Source organism: Schistocerca piceifrons, chromosome 2 (assembly GCF_021461385.2).
Source record: "Schistocerca piceifrons isolate TAMUIC-IGC-003096 chromosome 2, iqSchPice1.1, whole genome shotgun sequence".
In the NCBI taxonomy this organism is placed as follows: Eukaryota; Metazoa; Arthropoda; class Insecta; order Orthoptera; family Acrididae; genus Schistocerca; species Schistocerca piceifrons.
The window spans coordinates 720,271,546-720,290,214 of NC_060139.1; the positions used below are offsets into that span (position 1 = coordinate 720,271,546).

At 39.5% G+C, this 18,669-nt stretch overlaps 1 protein-coding gene across 4 annotated transcripts in view; it reads right to left on the reverse strand.

Moving 5' to 3' along the window:
* Positions 1–10,586, reverse strand: part of LOC124774943 (GMP synthase [glutamine-hydrolyzing]) — a 181,746-nt gene extending 171,160 nt beyond the window's left edge. The window contains exons 1-2 of one of the 4 annotated variants that reach the window (XM_047249642.1): positions 10,485–10,585; positions 10,355–10,399 (exon numbers count right to left, since the gene is read on the reverse strand). The gene's annotated coding sequence lies outside the window, so the exon portion shown is untranslated. Of the gene's footprint in view, positions 1–10,354; positions 10,400–10,484 lie in introns of all 4 variants that reach the window. The other 3 variants (XM_047249644.1, XM_047249645.1, XM_047249646.1) reach the window with 3 other exon arrangements.
* Between the last annotated feature and the right edge of the window lie 8,083 nt (positions 10,587–18,669).

An 18,669-nucleotide genomic window follows, 5' to 3' on the forward strand; every position in this document is an offset into this window, starting at 1 on the left:
CCTTCTCAGGCAATGTATCACCCTCAAAGGCCAAGATGAAGGCACCGGTGGCAACCTGATTATCCCTCGAACCCTGATGAACACTCCAGAAGAAATGGACACCTCGTCGCTCTAAATTGGTGCGCACCTCATCATCAGACTGCAAAAGAAGGTCCCTGTGGAATATACTACCCTGGATTATATTTAAACTCTTATGGGGTGTCATGGTAACTGAAACATCCCCCAACTTGTCACAAGCGAGTAGTGCCCGTGACTGGGCAGAGGATGCTGTTTTTATCAAAACTGACCCAAAGTGCATTTTGGACAAGGTCTCCGACTCCCCAAACTTGTACTCTAAATTCTCTACCAAGAACTGAGGCTTCATGGACACAAATGATTGCCCATCAGCTCTTGTACGTACTAGGTAGTGTGCAAATAAGCTTCGCTGCCATTCTTAGCCTTTCGTTCCTCCCATGGTGTGGCCAGAGAGGGAAACGATTTGGGGTCATATAAGTTTGCATTAAATTGAGCCCTGGAATGCTTAGAGACTGCTGGCGGCTGGCCACCACCAAGAGAAGATGTGCCATGCTTCATTGCGTGTCATCCACCCTGATGGCACCCACTCAGACCAGAGGCCCTACCCACGGGCGCCACCCAGCCGCAGCAAGGGCCACCTGGCAGGATGGCCATTGCCAGGAGTCCCAATGCCCCAGGGAGATAGGCATCTACTCCTTGGCATGCGCGGGGAGTTAATGGAGCAGGCGTTAGCAGAGTGATCCCTGTGTTGCCAGTGGGCTACAACCAACAGGGTACATGGCGACCCCACCACAATGGGCTGGCTACCGTGCTGGATATCCGGTGCAAAGAAGTCCATGGTCGTCGTCGGCGCAAAAAGCGACACAGCATAGTGGATGGTGGAAACTGCACCAAGGAACGTATCCTCGCCCACGAGAGGGAGACGGAGCGGGACTGCAATACAATGACGAGAAAGCGGGCTAAAGATCTCAATGCACTATGGGCACGATGCACCATGTAAGATGCCCTTCCCCAATTGGCTCGCTCTTTGGAAAAATTTGGAACTGTGGAGGTCAAACCCTATAGGGGACCACAACATACAGGCTGAAACGTGAGAGACTCCATTTAGTTGCCTCTTATGACAGGCAGGAATACCGCGGGCCTATTCTAACCCCCCAGACCCACAGGGGGTTATGGAGTACTATGAATTGCTTCCCTGAGGGATAGCCATCACAGCTAACATTTACAACAACCGGCATGTCTTGCAGACACAATCCAACATCAACAACCAGGAAGACTATGTAAAGCAATGATTCTCCATGATAATGACCCCTAGCATGCTGCTAGATTGGAAAAAAAAACACTATACAAGTCATTCCACACCCACCTTATTCACCTGCTCTTGTGCCCTCAGATTTCCACCTTTTCCACTCTCTATCGACCAACATTCAAGGAACTTCCTTTCCGGATGAAGACACGCGAAACACATGGCTCAACAACTTCTCTGTCTCAAAATCAAATGATTTCTACAGTTGCGGAATTGGAAAGTTACCCCAGTGTTGGCAGACTGCTGTAAATAGTGAAGGAGAATACATTACTGATAGCTAAAGCCTCTGTTATGTGCCTTAGGTGTATTTGTTAAACTTATGGAAAAATTAAGTTTATCCATTAGGGATGTTTTAGAACTCTTGACTGTTAATTGAATGTAAATACATAAAACTGCAACCAGTCACTTTTTTGAATAGTTAGTTATTATTCCATGAACCAGTTTCTGAACCTTTTCACATTCATCTCCAGATGGTTTTCTGGAAGTTACACATCTGTTTCTAGTGTTAACACTGGGTGCTGGCTCTGTGACAAGAAGATGGAGCATGCTTCAATGTATTGCCACGAGTACTGTTTATCTGTCAATATGGATGCAATATTTTAGTTCTTCACTTACTTCAACAGCATGGGCTCCTTTTTCTGTTAGTATCCATCTGCCTTCTTCCGTTCTGATGGCAAGATGGTACATCACTTCACACACTTTTACACAATCCGTATGCATTTGCACTGTGGTAGTGAAACTCTGCCAGCATCCGGCATGTACTATACAATTGCTGCTTGCTACAAAGATCTTGACAGAAAAGTATGACATAGGCGTACTTTGCTCAGTTCCTTTGTTTGCATGTATTAAAGTCGATATATGGGCAAGTACTTTAATCAGACTGGTGTTAACATGAGAGTGCACAATAAAATAAATAAATAAATGAATTACTGCAAGAACAAACTTCAAATGATCTGATGTCTTATTTCAATTCGTATATTAACATATAAAGCAGAGCACGCACCCAGCATTATTCTAGAAATAGGTACATAACTTCTGGTAAACCATCTGAAGATGAACCTGAAAAGGCTCGTAAACTGATTCTTGGAATAATAAATAACTATTTAAAGTAGTGACTGGTTGCAGTTTTACATATTTACATTATGGAAAAATGCCATAAACTTATGTACCAACCCAAAATTATTTACAAATGCAGCTTTCCCACTTTTCCATGACACCTTAAAATTATCCCAATTTTGTGCAGCCATTGCCCCTTGGCACATGTTCACAAATGTATTAAAAATATCTCTGCATAAATACAGAACCTACTGATATTTCACTGAACTGTGGGGTCCGTTTTATTGGCGAGGTTTCTCTTTATTTTTATATAAACTTTCAAAGACTTGGTATATAATGATGTATTCTCATGGCTGAAAAGCCACTGAGATTGCAAAAGATTAATAAAGCAAGATTAATAAAGCAACAGACCTCGAAATTCTCATCTCTCTGAAAACGGTCTCAATTCATTGGAAAATAGCTCAGTCACTCACATGTTGGGACTAATATCATTAATGTCTATACATTGCACAACAGCTTCTTGATAGTAATATGGTGGCATACCTTAAACAGAAAATCTTTCTAATTGAAGCTCCAAAGCTTTTCACATTAAGGTGCATGTAATGTATTTAGGTGAACAGGTAGTTTCCATACTAGCATATTTCTGGAAGGTTTTTAAAATTGTGAGAATCGTGACTGATAGAGAGTACACGACAGCTTCACAAACCTGCAACTGGCTTGAATTTTTCACTGATGGAATTCATTATGTTATCCAGTATAACAAGTGTTCATTAGAAACAAATATTGTCAGTGAGCATGTGTGTACTAAATACGCACGGCCAATTGGGTGGTTTGCCACAGTAAGACATGGCACAGCTCTGTACATGAAAGTAACTACACCTGCATCAGCACTCCAAAAGCCATGCCATACGATACATGGTGGAGGGTACCTTGTACTACTAATAGTCACTTCCTTTCCTCTCCCACCTGCAAAAAGAGCAAGGGAAAAAACAACTGCTGACATGCCTCTGTACAAGCTCTAATTTCTCTTACCTCTGACATCCTCTAGTGAAATGTACACTGGCGGCAGTGAAATTGTTCTGCAGTCACCTTCAAATACTCAATAGTGTTTCACGAAAAGAATGAACTCTTCTCTCCAGGTGGTCCCACACAACTTCACAAAGCATCTCTAATACTCACATGTTGATTGAATCTACCACTAACAAAGTATCAAATTGCTTTGATGTCACCCTTTGATCAGACCTGGTGGGGATCCCAAACACTTGAGCAGTACCCAAGAAAAAGGTTACAATAATAGTGCCATTTCTAGATGAGCTACATTTCCGTAAAATTCTCAATAAACCAAAGTCTACCATTTGTCTTCCCTACTATCTATCCTTCTGTTCTTGTTCCCACTTCACATGGCTCTGCAATATTACATTTAGACGTTTAATCAACATGACTGTATCAAGCAGCACACTACTAATGCTGTATTCGAACATCATGAGATTCTATTTCCTCCTCACCTGGATTAACTTACACTCTTCTATATTAGAGTAAGCAGCTATCCATCACATAAATTATAAATTTTGACCAAGTAATCTTGCATCCTCCTACAATCACTCCACAACATCACCTTACTGTACACGTCATCAATAAATACCAACAGATTGCTTTTCATCTTGTCCATCAAATCATCTATGTATACAAAATACGAGCACTCCTATCACACTTCCTTGGGGCACTCCCGACAATATTCTTGTCTCTGACAAACAATCACCATAAATAACAGTGCACTGGATTCTATTACTTAAGAAGTTGTTAAACCACTGTCATATCTGGGAACATACTCTCTATGCTTGGACCTCCGTTAACAGTCTGCAATGGGGCACTGTGTAAAACACTTTTCCAGAAATCTAGGAATATGGAATCTGCCCATTGCCCTACATCCATGGTTTGAAGGATATCATGTAAGAAAAGGAGAAGCTGAGTTTCGTACAAGCTATGCTTTCTAAATCCATGCTGTAGCCAGAAGCTTTTGTGACTCAAGAAAACTCTGTTATATTCAGACACAAACTCAGAATATGTTCCAGAATTCTGCAGCAAACAGATGTTAAGGATAGTGATATGTAATTGTGTTCTTTTACCTTTCTTCCATACACGAGCCGCATAAGCTTTTTTCCAGTCGCTTGGGACTTTGCACCGTGTGAGAGATTCACAGAGAGTTAAAGCTAGGTAAGGGGCCAATGCCACAGAGTACTTCTAAATGCTGCAACCATTTTGATAACCACCACAGGCTGTCAGTTTTATTATGCAAGATGCCTTTATTGCACCATATACAGATATAATATACTGTAAGTTTTAGCCTTTGGCACAAACTAAAAACAGTTAGCTTCCTGGTCCCTGCAGAATAATTTGTCTGTAGCATAAAGGGTAGGTAGATGGGTGAAGAAAAGAGATAAGTTTTTATTGTCAAAAAGTAACAACACCTTCACTCTTAATCATACGAGCATAGGCACCGCCAACATATAAGCACGGGTGGCCAATTGCAAACTTCAATTCAGTCAAGTGAACACTAATTTTTTTTTTTTCTTCTCACATTTCAACATTCCGTTGACTACACAGAGGCGTCCAAAAAAATGTATCAACTGTTTAAAAGTCCATAACTGGCAAACTAATTGACGGGGTTGGCTCATCTTTGGTAGCGTAATAGTTTGTAGTTCCGGCAATCGCCACACAAGTGTTTTATTGTGTTGTTTTGTTTTGTCAGATGACAGTCGCCAGATAGTCAGTGTTTTGTTCTTAGTTGCACCTAGTTACTCGAGTAAACATGGCCTGCACAAGACTTACATTCGATGAAAGGAAGTCAGTTTTGAAGTGCTATTTTAAGTACAAAAACATTAATGGGGTTGAACGGCAATGGCGAAATGAGTTTCAAACAGAGCCATCGACATGTTTAACGATTCGTCGCATTCAAGACAAATTTGAAGGCGAAGGCTGTGTTAAAGATGTACACAAACAATGATCTGGATGACCTGTAACAGCAACAAGTCCAGCTAACTCCCGCCGTGTGTTACAACAATTCACTCGCTCACTACAGAAGTCTGAGAGACAGTGTGCCTGTGAAACTGGAGTGAGTCGCTCAGGTGTTCGGCGAATTTTGAAGACAACAAAGTGGAAGTGTTACATCTCATGACTGCTACACGCAATGAACGAGGACGACCCAGATCGTAGAATGGAGTACTGCGAGTGGTTTACTAACATGGTGCGCAATGATGAAGAGTTTGCAGAGATGATTGTGTGGTCTGATGAGGCACAGTTCAAACTCAATGGTACAGTAAATCGCCACAATTGCATCTACTGGACCACTGAAAATCCGAAAGCCCATGTAGACAAAGCCGTGAATTTGCCAGGAATAAATGTGTGGTGAGGGTTGTCTTACCGGGGCTTGATTGGGCCATTCTTTTTGACGGCACAGTTACCAGTGAGGTGTACCTTCAGAAGCTTCAAACATACATTTTACCTGCCATCCGAGACTTGCATGCAGACAGAAGAGTTTACTTTCAACAAGATGGTGCTCCAGCCCATTACCAAAATTGTGTTGGGGCATAAAGTCTATCAGGAAGATGTACAGGCCGTAGAGGTGCTGTGGAGTATCCACCACATTCCCCAGACCTAACTCCTCTAGACTTTTACCTGTGGGGAACACTAAAGGACGTCGTTTATTGACAAAAGCCACGCACATTGGATGAACTTCGAGAATCTGTCGTACATTCATGTCCAAATATCCAACAGAACACGTTGCAGTCAGTAGTTTGTGCTGCAGTTTTGCGGCATCCTTTGTGTATGACGAAGCTAGTTATGACACTAAGACAGCAAAACCCACGAAATGAAATATTTGAAACTTTAATACAAATTTGGCCCCTAGATGAGACTATCTGACACAACACAGGGAAAGTTTAGAAGTTAGAAACCCACTGCAGTTTTGTACTGTAGTTTATGTACGATACAGGAACACAATACACATCAAATACTCACTGAACACTTGCCCATTATCTAAAACATATGATTTCTGGATTTACCTTGCAGTTTTAGTTTTGATGCGAAAAAGTGTGCTGCATATGGCGTGGATGTAACCATTACGCCACATTACAGCACACTCTGTCAGCACACTTATTTCACTCTGATTAGCTGGCTTCACCAACTCAACCAAATTATCACCTGCCACGCAAACCAAGAACTTGGGCTACACTACAGATCAGTGTCACCAAACAACTTCTCAGGAGGAGTCCACTACCACAATCTAGCCCAAACATTGCATACTATATCACAACTTGACTTGGACCTTCCTGGGAGCCAAGAAATCCGTGAGTCATGTGACTTCGGGCTGGTATGGAATGCTTCTACTTGTTGGCAATCTCAACTACCAACCAATACAGCACATCCTGAGCTGCAACAGGCACTGGGCATGCAATGTTGATTCCAGCAGTGTAGCTTGTTTTGCCTTCACCTCTGCCCCTCTCGCAGCAGTCCACATGCTAGTTGGTGATTTGAGTCAAATGAAGAATGGGATACAACCCGTCGGTTATGACCAATGGCATCATAGGTTACTCATAGTTAATGTCTTTACTTTAGAGCCATAGATTATAAATCAATTGTCTGCTGTGGATAAGCGCTATCATTGTAAAATGAAATATATGAACGTGTTTCTAAAAGACGGCACTAGACGTTGCGAAGGATTTTTTTCGTTTGCATTGACTTACATAACTGGTTCTTTCCAATTCATTCGGTTCATAATTTCATTCGTAGTGAGTTTGTAAAAATTGGGAGAATAGCTTTTCATTTAGAAGAATTTTTAGTTTTTGATTTTCGTTTGTAGGTATGGATTTATCTATTCCCATGAATAAGGAAGACTTAAAGCAGGCTTTGAGCTTAAGACATGATGGCAACCATTCAATTTTTGCAAATGTCTGGTCTTCTTGTTGATTATATTCAATGTCGTGAGTGCGGCGAACATACGCACCTGTAAATGTGTGCGGTGGTTGTACTCACAATTTATTCATATGGAGGTGCAGCAAAGGATCGACTATGGCATTCAATTAGACGAGGAACATGGTTTGAGAAATCAAAGCTGGTCATGAGGGATATAATAAAAATTAAATACTGTTGTTGTCTGAGGTATCCTGTGTGGTTGTGTGTGCAAGAACGTCATGTGAGTGAGCGCACTGTTTTAGACTGGTATTCATTTTGAATGGAAGTTTGTAGCGAATATACAAAGTACAGGTGGTGTTTGGTGTGGGGAGGGGGGGAAGGGGGGGTTACAGTCGAAATCGATGAGTCTTATGTGAGATGGTTTGGGGGACCGTAATTTCAGGTCCATAATGTGATGATATAGTTTTTAAAGTAGTTCCTAATCGAATGAAGAACCTGTTGGTGAAATTAATTGAAGATCATGTTGCACAGGGTTTGCTTCATATAGGGATTTGGGGAATAGGGGTTTCCACCATCTTGCCGTCACTCACAATATTGAATTCAGATCTTCATCAACTGGGACTTGTGCAAATAGTACAGGTTACTGGTCAGCCACAAAATCTGTTGTAGGGAGGGGGAAACGATGCATTTCGACACTACAGATGTATATTCATGGAGGCATAGTGTACCCAATACATACTGCCTGTTTAAGTGTTTCCTTAAATGTGTTCTGCAAATGCATCCTCCAAAATTTGCTAGTTAACTTCAGGTTGTAATGCAGAGGGGGCTAACTGATAGGTCAACTGAAGAACAGGAAACAAATATTACGTATGTTGCCATTTTTCGTGTTACTAGTAATAGTATCCTATTCTTCAGGTGACCTATACAGGTCAACTGAAGTACGTGATACAGATGTTATAAAAGTCGTCATTTTCCATTCGCTAGTACTAGTAACCTGCTCTTCAGTTGACCTACATAGCTCAACTGATGAATGGGATACAAATTTTACTGATGTCCATTTTTTTGTCATCGCCAGCAAGACTGTGATAATTTTCAGTTGCTATTATTAGTATCGAAGACAAATATTACACGTAGATCTTTCCACCTTCACTAGTAATACTATCAACGTAAGAATATAATGCTAGTAGCAGCGGAAGCGAAAGAAGCAACTTCTGTAAAATTTGTATCCCGTATACGTATATAGGTCAACTGAAGAATAGGATACTAATGCTAACAAAAACGAAGAAATCAACATACATTAAATTTGTATCCCATACTGCAGTTAACCTATATAGATTGACTGAAGTTAGAGATACAAAACACACACACACACACACACACACACACACACACACACACACACACACACTGAGGTATTCCATGCTAACATTACTTTTTTTTTATTTTTTACAGAAGTGCTATCCTTAACATTGTTTGAAATATTAATGGATGTGACATTTGTCTACCATCTGTTTTCTCTCCTGCATTACTTTTTTTTTTATGAGCACTCGTCTTTGCTGTGTAATAAATCATCTCTGCCAAATTCTAATGTCATTGGTCAAAGCCGACAGGTAGTATCCCGTTCTTCAGTAGCAAAACTAAGTTAACTAAATAATTGTTTCTATTTGTAAATTCTGTTTTGCATTTACAATTTATTGTAAGTTGAAAGAAATACCCAGGCCATTATATCATAAAAGTGCACATTCTCACCACAATTTAAGGTATTGTACTTTTTGATAACTGCTAACAAAAACATTCTTCAATATCCAGGACATTCAGATTTTTTAAAAATTGCTGCAATGAAAATTAAAATGCTAATCAGCTAGACAACATAACATGTACACACTTCCCCCACAGCATAGTAAGGGGATTAAAAAGCTAAAAAACTATGACTAAATTTTATTGCCATTTATGTGCCTCTAGTATTAGTGACGGATATTTGGATTTTGTTTCCCATACAGCAATTTTCTTCTGTGGGTAGAGTAAGAACTGCACGAATTTTGACTACATTCAAATTTCACAGTGTATCATAACCACAGTTTCGTCATAATTTACAAATCTCCTGTACTAAATGACAACAACAATAGCAAGTGTTTTTGAAAAATGTATCTGCGAGTAAGTGCAGTGGGTAGCATAGAAGAAAGATTAAAATGATAATCATACGAAGAAAATACTATAAACAGATTTCATTACAACATACGATATTTCCTCCTATATCCCTCTTTCTACAGTGGAGTGTATACCACTAGTATCATTGCTAACAGAGTAAAAGCAGTAACAAAACCAAAATCGGACCTATACATACTACAATACGTGGTTAAAGTTTGTCAGGAATGCTCAAGTTATGAGTTCAACGAGTGCTGCTATAGGCAATGTAAACAAAATAAGGTGAAACCAAATTATAACACTGCGGTAGTGATGGTTCCGTTTCGCATGTAATACTTAATGATGATTTTCATGGCCATAATCGGTATATGAACAAACAGCACTCATAAAATAATACAAAACATGGAAAAATTACATGGCACCACTTCATACAGAGAAACAAGTGTTGGATACCAATCACACACGTCTCTGTTTCAAAAAGGACCTCCCCACAGAAACAAAACGCCCGCAGTAGAAAAGACAATCCTTTCTAAAGTGCGGGACGTAAGCCACGTGTGGTTAGATAATGTAATAAAAACAAAAAATCCCTAGTTCATTACGTAACGCTGCGACTTGACCGATTCATGACAGTTTTTTTGGTGCTGTATTTCGCATTTCGAAACACGCCATACGTCATTCCGTATATAATTAAACATGCCCCATCAAAATTAAACATGCCCCATCAACAATTCTATCAAATCTAGACTATGAAATAAAACTAAAATACCGGGTGCCTTGCTGAGCATCACTTATATTTTTCAGGAGACACATTTCAGTAACAGAAACGGCTGGAGCCAAAGAAACATTCACAATCAATAATAAACATTGCAGAGGATGATAAATACTCGAGACAGACGAAGTGTATATATTTTTCATGCAAACCTGAAATTCAAATCGCCACGTTTCACGCAACGGACGGCGCCGCAACTGCAATGATCCCATGAGAACAAAATAACAATAACAACAAAAACGGCTGCACTCATTTATTACAAAAAACTACCACATTACTCACCAAATACAGCGAGATTTTACAACAGATTATCAAATACAACACTCAAATACGGCTCTATGACATCGACCATCGACCACATACAACCACAGACACAACTCTCGCTATCAGAGATTATATTGACGAAAGTACCATCACCAGCATTTGAAGAAACTAATTTAAATCAGTTAGCGTTATTTGACTGTACGTGCAATAAATTGAAAATCTGAAATGCAACAAATTTCATATCATTTGACATAGTAGATTATAATTTTTTATTAGAAGGTATTACTGAGGTACTGCTTATACAAAACGGTAATATCAGACAATGCAACAATTAAGAAACAGAGCACTATGTCTGTACCTGTTTAATCCTCCGTCAGGCGGAAATCTGGGACTCCTATGTTCGGGACGATGAACTTGCCAGATACAGACTTTCAAATCACCTATTATCTCATATTTTCGACTTTAGTGTCCTATGCGTAATAAGCAGTTTTCATGGGAAAGTGTAGAAAAATAACAGATGAAAACGGAAGCTAAAAAACCTTTAGTTAAACTGAAAAGATACATAAAGAACGGAAATTTTGAAATTATTACCGCAAAGCTCCAGTTTTCAGTATATAAATTTTTGTAACACTAAAATTACTTAAGCAATCCAATTTTAAGACACAATTTTGGGGCTGGTGTCTTTCACATTCACTCAGAAGTGTGAGAAGAAACTCAATGGTGCACAGGGAAGCAAAGCTGGCTGGCCATATGTGCATGGGATAAGCAGATTGTGCTATGTCAGTTTCTACGTTCACAGTTTGACATCCTTCTGCGACCCACTTTTGTAGTGTAGGCGGTGCATCTACGTCTTTTGGGATGCGGACATGTGGTATTTTCTCTCTGTCTCCTCTGGGGATAAATCGTTTCAGTCGACTTCGGTAGCTGGAGGGGATTCCAAACATCTTCATATTCTGTGTAGCTCTCCAGAAAAAGTTGATGCGCCAGCGATTTTAGGTACACTCCTCTACACAGTTTCTTCTGTTGATTTTCAAGGAAATAATCAGGGAGTTGACACTGTTAAAGGATTGTAAATAATATTACAAGTTCATATTTGTTTCTGTTATATGTGTGCAAGTATCTTTGATCCAATTTAGTTAGTTAGTCGGTTGCGTGTTCCATTGATCAATCACACAGTATGGTAGCCGTTATGAGGTGGAACGTGTCAAGTGTACAAGAAATGCACATATGAAAATAGATTTTTTAATTTAAAGATTAATATTTCTATTATTTACCCTATTCCCTTAAATGGCACAAAATGCATATACTATATTTATAGATTTATTTTTTCCTGGCCAAGAATTCATCTATAGTATAGAAGCAGTTGTCAAGGAGATATGATTTCAATTTATTTTTGAAACTATTACTGCTGTCTGTCAGACACTTTATTTCATCTGGTAATTTGTCGAAAATTTTTATAGCAGCATATTTTACCCCTTTCTGTGCCAAAGAAGTAAAGGATAGTGTAAGTCTTTCTTTTTTCTGGTACTATAATCATGAATGTCACTGTTGTTTTTGAATTGGTCCATGTTGTTCAGAACAAATTTCATGAGTGAATAAATGTACTGTGACGCTGTTCTAAGAATTCCCAATCTTTTAAAAAGATGCCTACAAGATGTGTGACTATGAACCCCACACATTATTCTAACCACTTTCTTTTGAGCAGAGAATACTTTTTGTCTAAGTGTTGAGTTACCCCAAAATATTATTCCGTATGACATCAGAAAGTGAAAGCATGCGAAGTATGTTAGCTTACTAATTTCAATATCCTCTAAATTGACAATTATTTTGATTGCAAAAGTTGCTGAACCTAGTCGCTTTAGAAGATCCAAAAGATGAATTTTCCAATTAAGATTCTCATCTATGTGTACACCCAAAAACTTAGTATGCTCTACCCTGTCTACTGACTTCTGTTTACGTGTTATATTTATTGAAGGAATTGTACTTTTTGCAGCAGAAAATTGGATGTCCTGTGTTTTTTCAAATCTGCAGCAAACCAATTAATGACTTTTCCAAAGACCGTATTTGTATTATTTTCAATTGGAATTTCTTTTACTGAGTTAATAATGATGCTTGTATCATCAGCAAACAGTGTCACTTCAGCTTCCTGTTTCAGATAGGAAGGGAGATCGTTCAAGAACAGAAGGGGACCCATGATTGAACCCTGTGGAACACCTAATGTAATTTCACCCCAGTTAGATGAAGTGGCAAACTTACTTAAATCACTTGACCCATATAAGAAAACTTTTTGCTTCCTGTTCTGTAGGTATGACTTAAATCAACCATATGGTATTCCATTTATACCATAGAACTGTAATATCTGTAATATAATGCCATGGGTCACACAATCAAATGCTTTGGAAAAGTCACAGAAAATTCCTATTGGTGACATTCTACCATTTAAAGACTCTATTATGTGGACAGTGAAATTGTATATTGCTGTCTCAGTGGAACGGCATTTTTGAAATCCAAACTGTTGAGACGGCTAACCACTCTTGAGTACAGTACTTTCTTGAAGATTTTTGAAAATGCTATAAGCAACTATACTGACTGATAATTATTGACATCTGTGGTGTCCCCCTTTTTGTAGTGCTGCCTGACGATGGCATATTTTAACCTGTATGGGAAAATACCTTGAATTAGTGATGCATTATATATGTGACTCAGAATATCAGCTGTAATTGCTCCACATTGTTTTCAAATATTTAATAATTTTACTTATTTCACTAGGGGTTGTTAGGTGAAACGTAATCTGACTAATGTTTTTTAAAACAGTCTCTTCCATGTAATGCCTGGATGTCAATGTTTGATGTAATTGTTCTTTGTGTTAGTGATCTGTGAAGTTTTTTAAAAAAAATTTATAGTTGTTCTGTTGTTGATCTTAGGTTAAGTTCTGGCACTTTAATAAATCTTTTGGCAATCGTTTAGCAGTTGGATATACCGGATGATCAAAAAGTCAGTATAAATTTGAAAACTGAATAAATTACGGAATAATGTAGATAGAGAGGTACAAATTGACACACACGCTTGGAATGACCTGGAGTTTTATTAGAACCAAAAAGATACAAACGTTCAAAATATGTTCGACAGATGGCGCTTCATCTGATCAGAATAGCAGTAATTAGCATAACAAAGTAAGACAAAGCAAAGATGATGTTCTTTACAGGAAATGCTCAATATGTCCACCATCATTGCTCAACAATAACTGTAGTCGAGGAATAATGTTGTGAACAGCACTGTAAAGCATGTCCGGAGCTATGGTGAGGCATTGGCATAGGATGTTGTCTTTCAGCAATCCTAGAGATGTCGGTCAATCATGGTACACTTGAGACTTCAGGTAACCCCAAAGCCAATAATTGCACGGACTGAGGTCTGTGGACCTGGGAGGCCAAGCATGACGAAAGTGGCGGCTGAGCACACAATCATCACCAAACGACGCGTGCAAGAGATCTTTCATGCGTCTAGCAATATGGGGTGGAGCGCCGTCCTGCATAAACATCATATGTTCCAGCAGGTGTTAATCAGCCAGGCTGGGGATGGTGCGATTCTGTAACGTATCGGAGTACTTATCTGTCACGGTAGCAGTTACAAAACCAGATTCACGCATTTCCTCGAAGAAAAAAGGCCCAATAACGGCAGATGTGGTAAATCCAACCCATACCGTGACTTTCTCGTCGTGCACTGGATTTCCACGACAGTTCTAGGATTTTCGGTAGCCTAAATTCTGCAGTTATGGGCGTTGACAGACCCTCGGAGCGTGAAATGAGCTTCGTCGGTCCACAACATGTTACTCAACCAATCTTCATCTTCCGCCATCTTTTGAGACGCCCACACCGCAAATGCCCTCCGCTTCACTAAATCGCCAGGTAACAGTTCATGATGCCGATGGATTTTGTACAGATAGCATCAGAGGGTACGCCTCAGTGCCAACCAAATAAATATATATATAACAAATATTTTAAAAATGTAGCCTACACCTGTCTGAATGTTTATTAGATTATTGCGTAAAAATCTATTGTAAATCACTCAAGAACTCTACGAGAATTTGACTAAGATTTCCCCTTTATACAGTATATTCACTGAAGGGCCAAAGAAACTGGTATAGACATGCGTATTCAAATACAAATACTTGTAAACAAGCAGAATACGGCGCTAAGGTCGGCAACCCCTAAATAAGACAACAAGTGTCTCACACAGTTATTAGATCACTTACTGCAACAACAATGGCCGGTTATCAAGATTTAAGTGAGTTTGAACGTCGTGTTATAGTCGTTACACGAGCAATAGGACACAGCATCTCCGAGGTAGTGACAAAGTGCGGATTTTCCGATACGACCGTTTCACAAGTATACTATGAATATCAGGAATCTCATAAAACATCAAATCTCTGACATCACTGCAGCTGGAAAAAGAATGGGAGCAACGACGACTGAAGAGAATCGTTCAACATGACAGAAGTGTAACCCTTCCACAAACTGCTGCAGATTTCAATACTGGGCCATCAACAAGTGTCAGCATTTGAAGCATTCAACAAAACATTATCGGTATGGGCTTTTGAAGACGAAGGCCAACTCGTCTACCCTTGATGAGTGCACAAAACAAAGCTTTACGCCTCGCCTGGGCACGTCAACACCGACATGCCTGGTTCGAAGAGTCTCGTTTCAAATTGTATAGAGCAGATGAACAAGTATGGGTATGGAGACAACCTCATGAATCCATGGACTCTGCATGTCAGCAAGGGACTGTTCAAACTAGTAGAGGCTCTGTAATTGCATGGGGCATGTGCAGTTAGACTGATATGGGACCCTTGCTACGTCTAGATATAACTGTGACAGGTGAAACGTACATAAACATCCTGTTTGATCACCAGTATCCATTAACGCCCATTGTGAATTCCGACGGAATTGGGCAATTCCAGCAGGACAGTTTGACAGCCCACACGTCCAGAATAGCTACAGAGTGGCTCCAGCAACACTCTTCTGAGTTTAAACACTTCCACTGGCCATAAAATTCCCCAGAAATGAACATTATTGAGCATATGAGAGATGCCTTGCAACATGTTGTTCAGAAGGTATCTCCACCCCCTTGTCCTCTTACGGTTTTATGGATAGCCCTGCTGGATTCATGGTGTCAATTCCCTCCAGCACTACTTCAGACATTAGCCGAGTCCATGCCACTTCATGTTGTGGCACTTCTGGATGCACGCGGGGGCCCTGCACGATATTAGGCAGGGGTACCAGTTTCTTTGGTTCTTCAGCGTATATTTATATACCTTATGCGTATTCTAAGTCAAGAAACGACTCACTACAGAGTTATACTAATTAGTCACAAACTGATATCCATACAGGTATCGATGGAAAAGGAAAAACTGTAAACTTTGATCGATCACAGATGAAATTGTGATGCTGCAGTACAATTTCTCCATGCAGCTGACAAGGATAGTAAACAGAGGACATGTTGATACAAGGAAACGAAGTTTCTGCGAATTTCGTTCTGAGTACTCAGTTGGACAGTAAATATGTCTTGCAGACAAGCACTTGAACACTATATGCTGATGTTAGCATTTGAAAGAGGATGTGTAGTTGGGCTCAAAGAAGCCAGTTGGAGTAATTGGTGAATCCCTCAACATTTGAATAGGAGCATGCCGCTATTCGACAGTGTTGGCAGAGATGTGTGAACCATGAGCGAACATAGCCTAAAGCAGGACGCAGTCGACCTAGAGAGACGACAGAATGTGAGAACCGAGCAGTTGTCAGAGAGGCATTCATAGCCCCAGATTCATCATTATCGTCAATCCGACTTGCAATTGTTGCATCAGTGACCATAAGGTCCATTAATAGGCTTCTCACCAAGAAGAGACTAAGCTCATGGTGCTCCTTGCACCTACTGTCATTGACCTCTGTACACCGATAGGCCCATTTTCATTGTTGTCAGACACATTCAGCTTGGAATCTCATTGACTGGAGTAGAATTGCTTCAGTGATGAGTCTCGCTTTGAACTGACCCCTCATGAGCAGCAAAGATGTGTCTGGAGACACCTGGACAGTGGTGAGATACCAACCTGACCATTGCCTGCCATATGGCCCGACAACCAGGAGTGATGGTCTGGGCTACCATATCATTTCATAGCACAACTTCTTTGGTTGTCATCCACAGCACCCTTACAGCACAGTGGTACATAGACGTAATTCTACACCCCATTTTGTTGCCCTCATGGCAAGCCATTCTGGGCTTACATTTCAACAAGGTCGCCGGATCTCTCCTCAATTGAGAATGTTTGGAGCATTATGGGCAGGACCCTCCAATCATCTCAGGATTTTGAGAATCTACTGCGCCAATTGGACAGATTTTGGCACGATATCCCTCAGGAGTAGATCCAGCAATACTGTCAATCAACACAAAGCTAATAACTGCTTACACAAGTGCCAGAGGTGGGCCAACATGTTACTGACTTGCTCAATTTTTGAAGATGTTTCTCTTGAATTAACCATTCAGTTTTCTGAAATGGTAATCATTCGTTTGTCTGTATCTGTACATCACATCTACCGATTTCCACCCTGTCGTGATAATTCCTTCATGGTGCATCGTTTCTTTGTCTTAGAGTGTATTGAAAATATGTTGTTTATGTCTGTATATTGGTCAACAACTTTCCGAGATTTTTTCTTACAAGCTTTTGCCTTATATACATACATACTTGCACACACCAACCACACACACACACACACACACACACACACACACACATATATATATATATATATATATATATATATATATATATATATATATATATATGTGTGTGTGTGTGTGTGTGTGTGTGTGTGTGTGTGTGTGTGTGTGTGTGCGTGTGTGAACTTTTCGAGATATTTGCCAACAAAATTTCTTCTTTATGTATTATTATATACTCATTTATATAACATACATATTAAAACATATTTTTGACACACTTTTTGGTAAATAAAGCTTACATGCAGAAACGAGTACCATCACACTGACAGCTGTCCAGTTTGAAGCTGCCAGTGATCGAAAAGGAGTAAGCACGTATTTCCAAAGAAAAAAATATTTCAAAAGAAACCTGGAAAATTTCAGGAATGAATAATGGAAATCAAACTGACCCTGTATTGATCAAAAGGTAGACAAATGACTGGAGATGGACACACGTTTTCGGGAGCAAACTCAGACTTTGGTTACTACCTTGCAACTACAAAAATGAGGCAAAGGATTCCTATGGCATATAAAGGGAAAACGGAGGAATTCTCAAATTTAATATAGACAAATTGTAAGGTAGAGATACACCTTTTTAATATCAGATTAAATTGAAACAGAGATTACAGTTAGTGGACTGGAGTAATAACATAGATAAGGAATGGAACTGTATTAACAATAATATCACTACTTTGGCATGGGACATATTAGGGGTTTCCAGAAGGCCTAGGAATGAGAAGAGGTATGATGATGAATACAGTCAGGTGGTGAAACTGAAGAAAAGAGCAAGACTAAAATGTCTCCAACGAAATACGGGAATTAACTGTTCTACACATAACGAAAAGAGGATAGAAGGGCAAGTGTATACAGCAGAAAGAAAAGAGAAGTCTTAAAAAGAGAGACAGAAGATATGAAAGGGCGATATAATATGAGTGAGTGTAGACAGTTTTATAATAAATTAAAAGAAGGAAAACGACGGTACAGACATAAAATAATAGGCTGCAAGGATAAGGATGGAAACCTGCTGACAGAAGAGAGTGAAATGATGAATAGATTGAGGAAATATTTTAAAGAAATGCTGGAGGGTGATCGCAACGATGTAGAGCAACAGTTAGACCATAAAGTAGAATCAAAAATAGAAGAGCCTACACTTGCAGAAGTACAGAAGGTCGTGAACTGTCAACATTATGACAAATCTCCAGGAAATGATGGTATAGTTGCCAAGCTTCTGAAGAGAGGAGACTTTACTTAGACAAACGGATATGTAAACTTATCTTTTCAATCTGGAATAAATAAATAATTCCAGATGAATGGGCTATAGGTATAGTACATCTCATACATAATAGGTATCACTATGTAAATGTGGCAAAATAAGTTTTATCCAAATTCCTACATAATAGACTAAGTCCATATTTGGAAGATATATGAGGTGATTATCAGTGTGGCTTGAAGCCAGTAG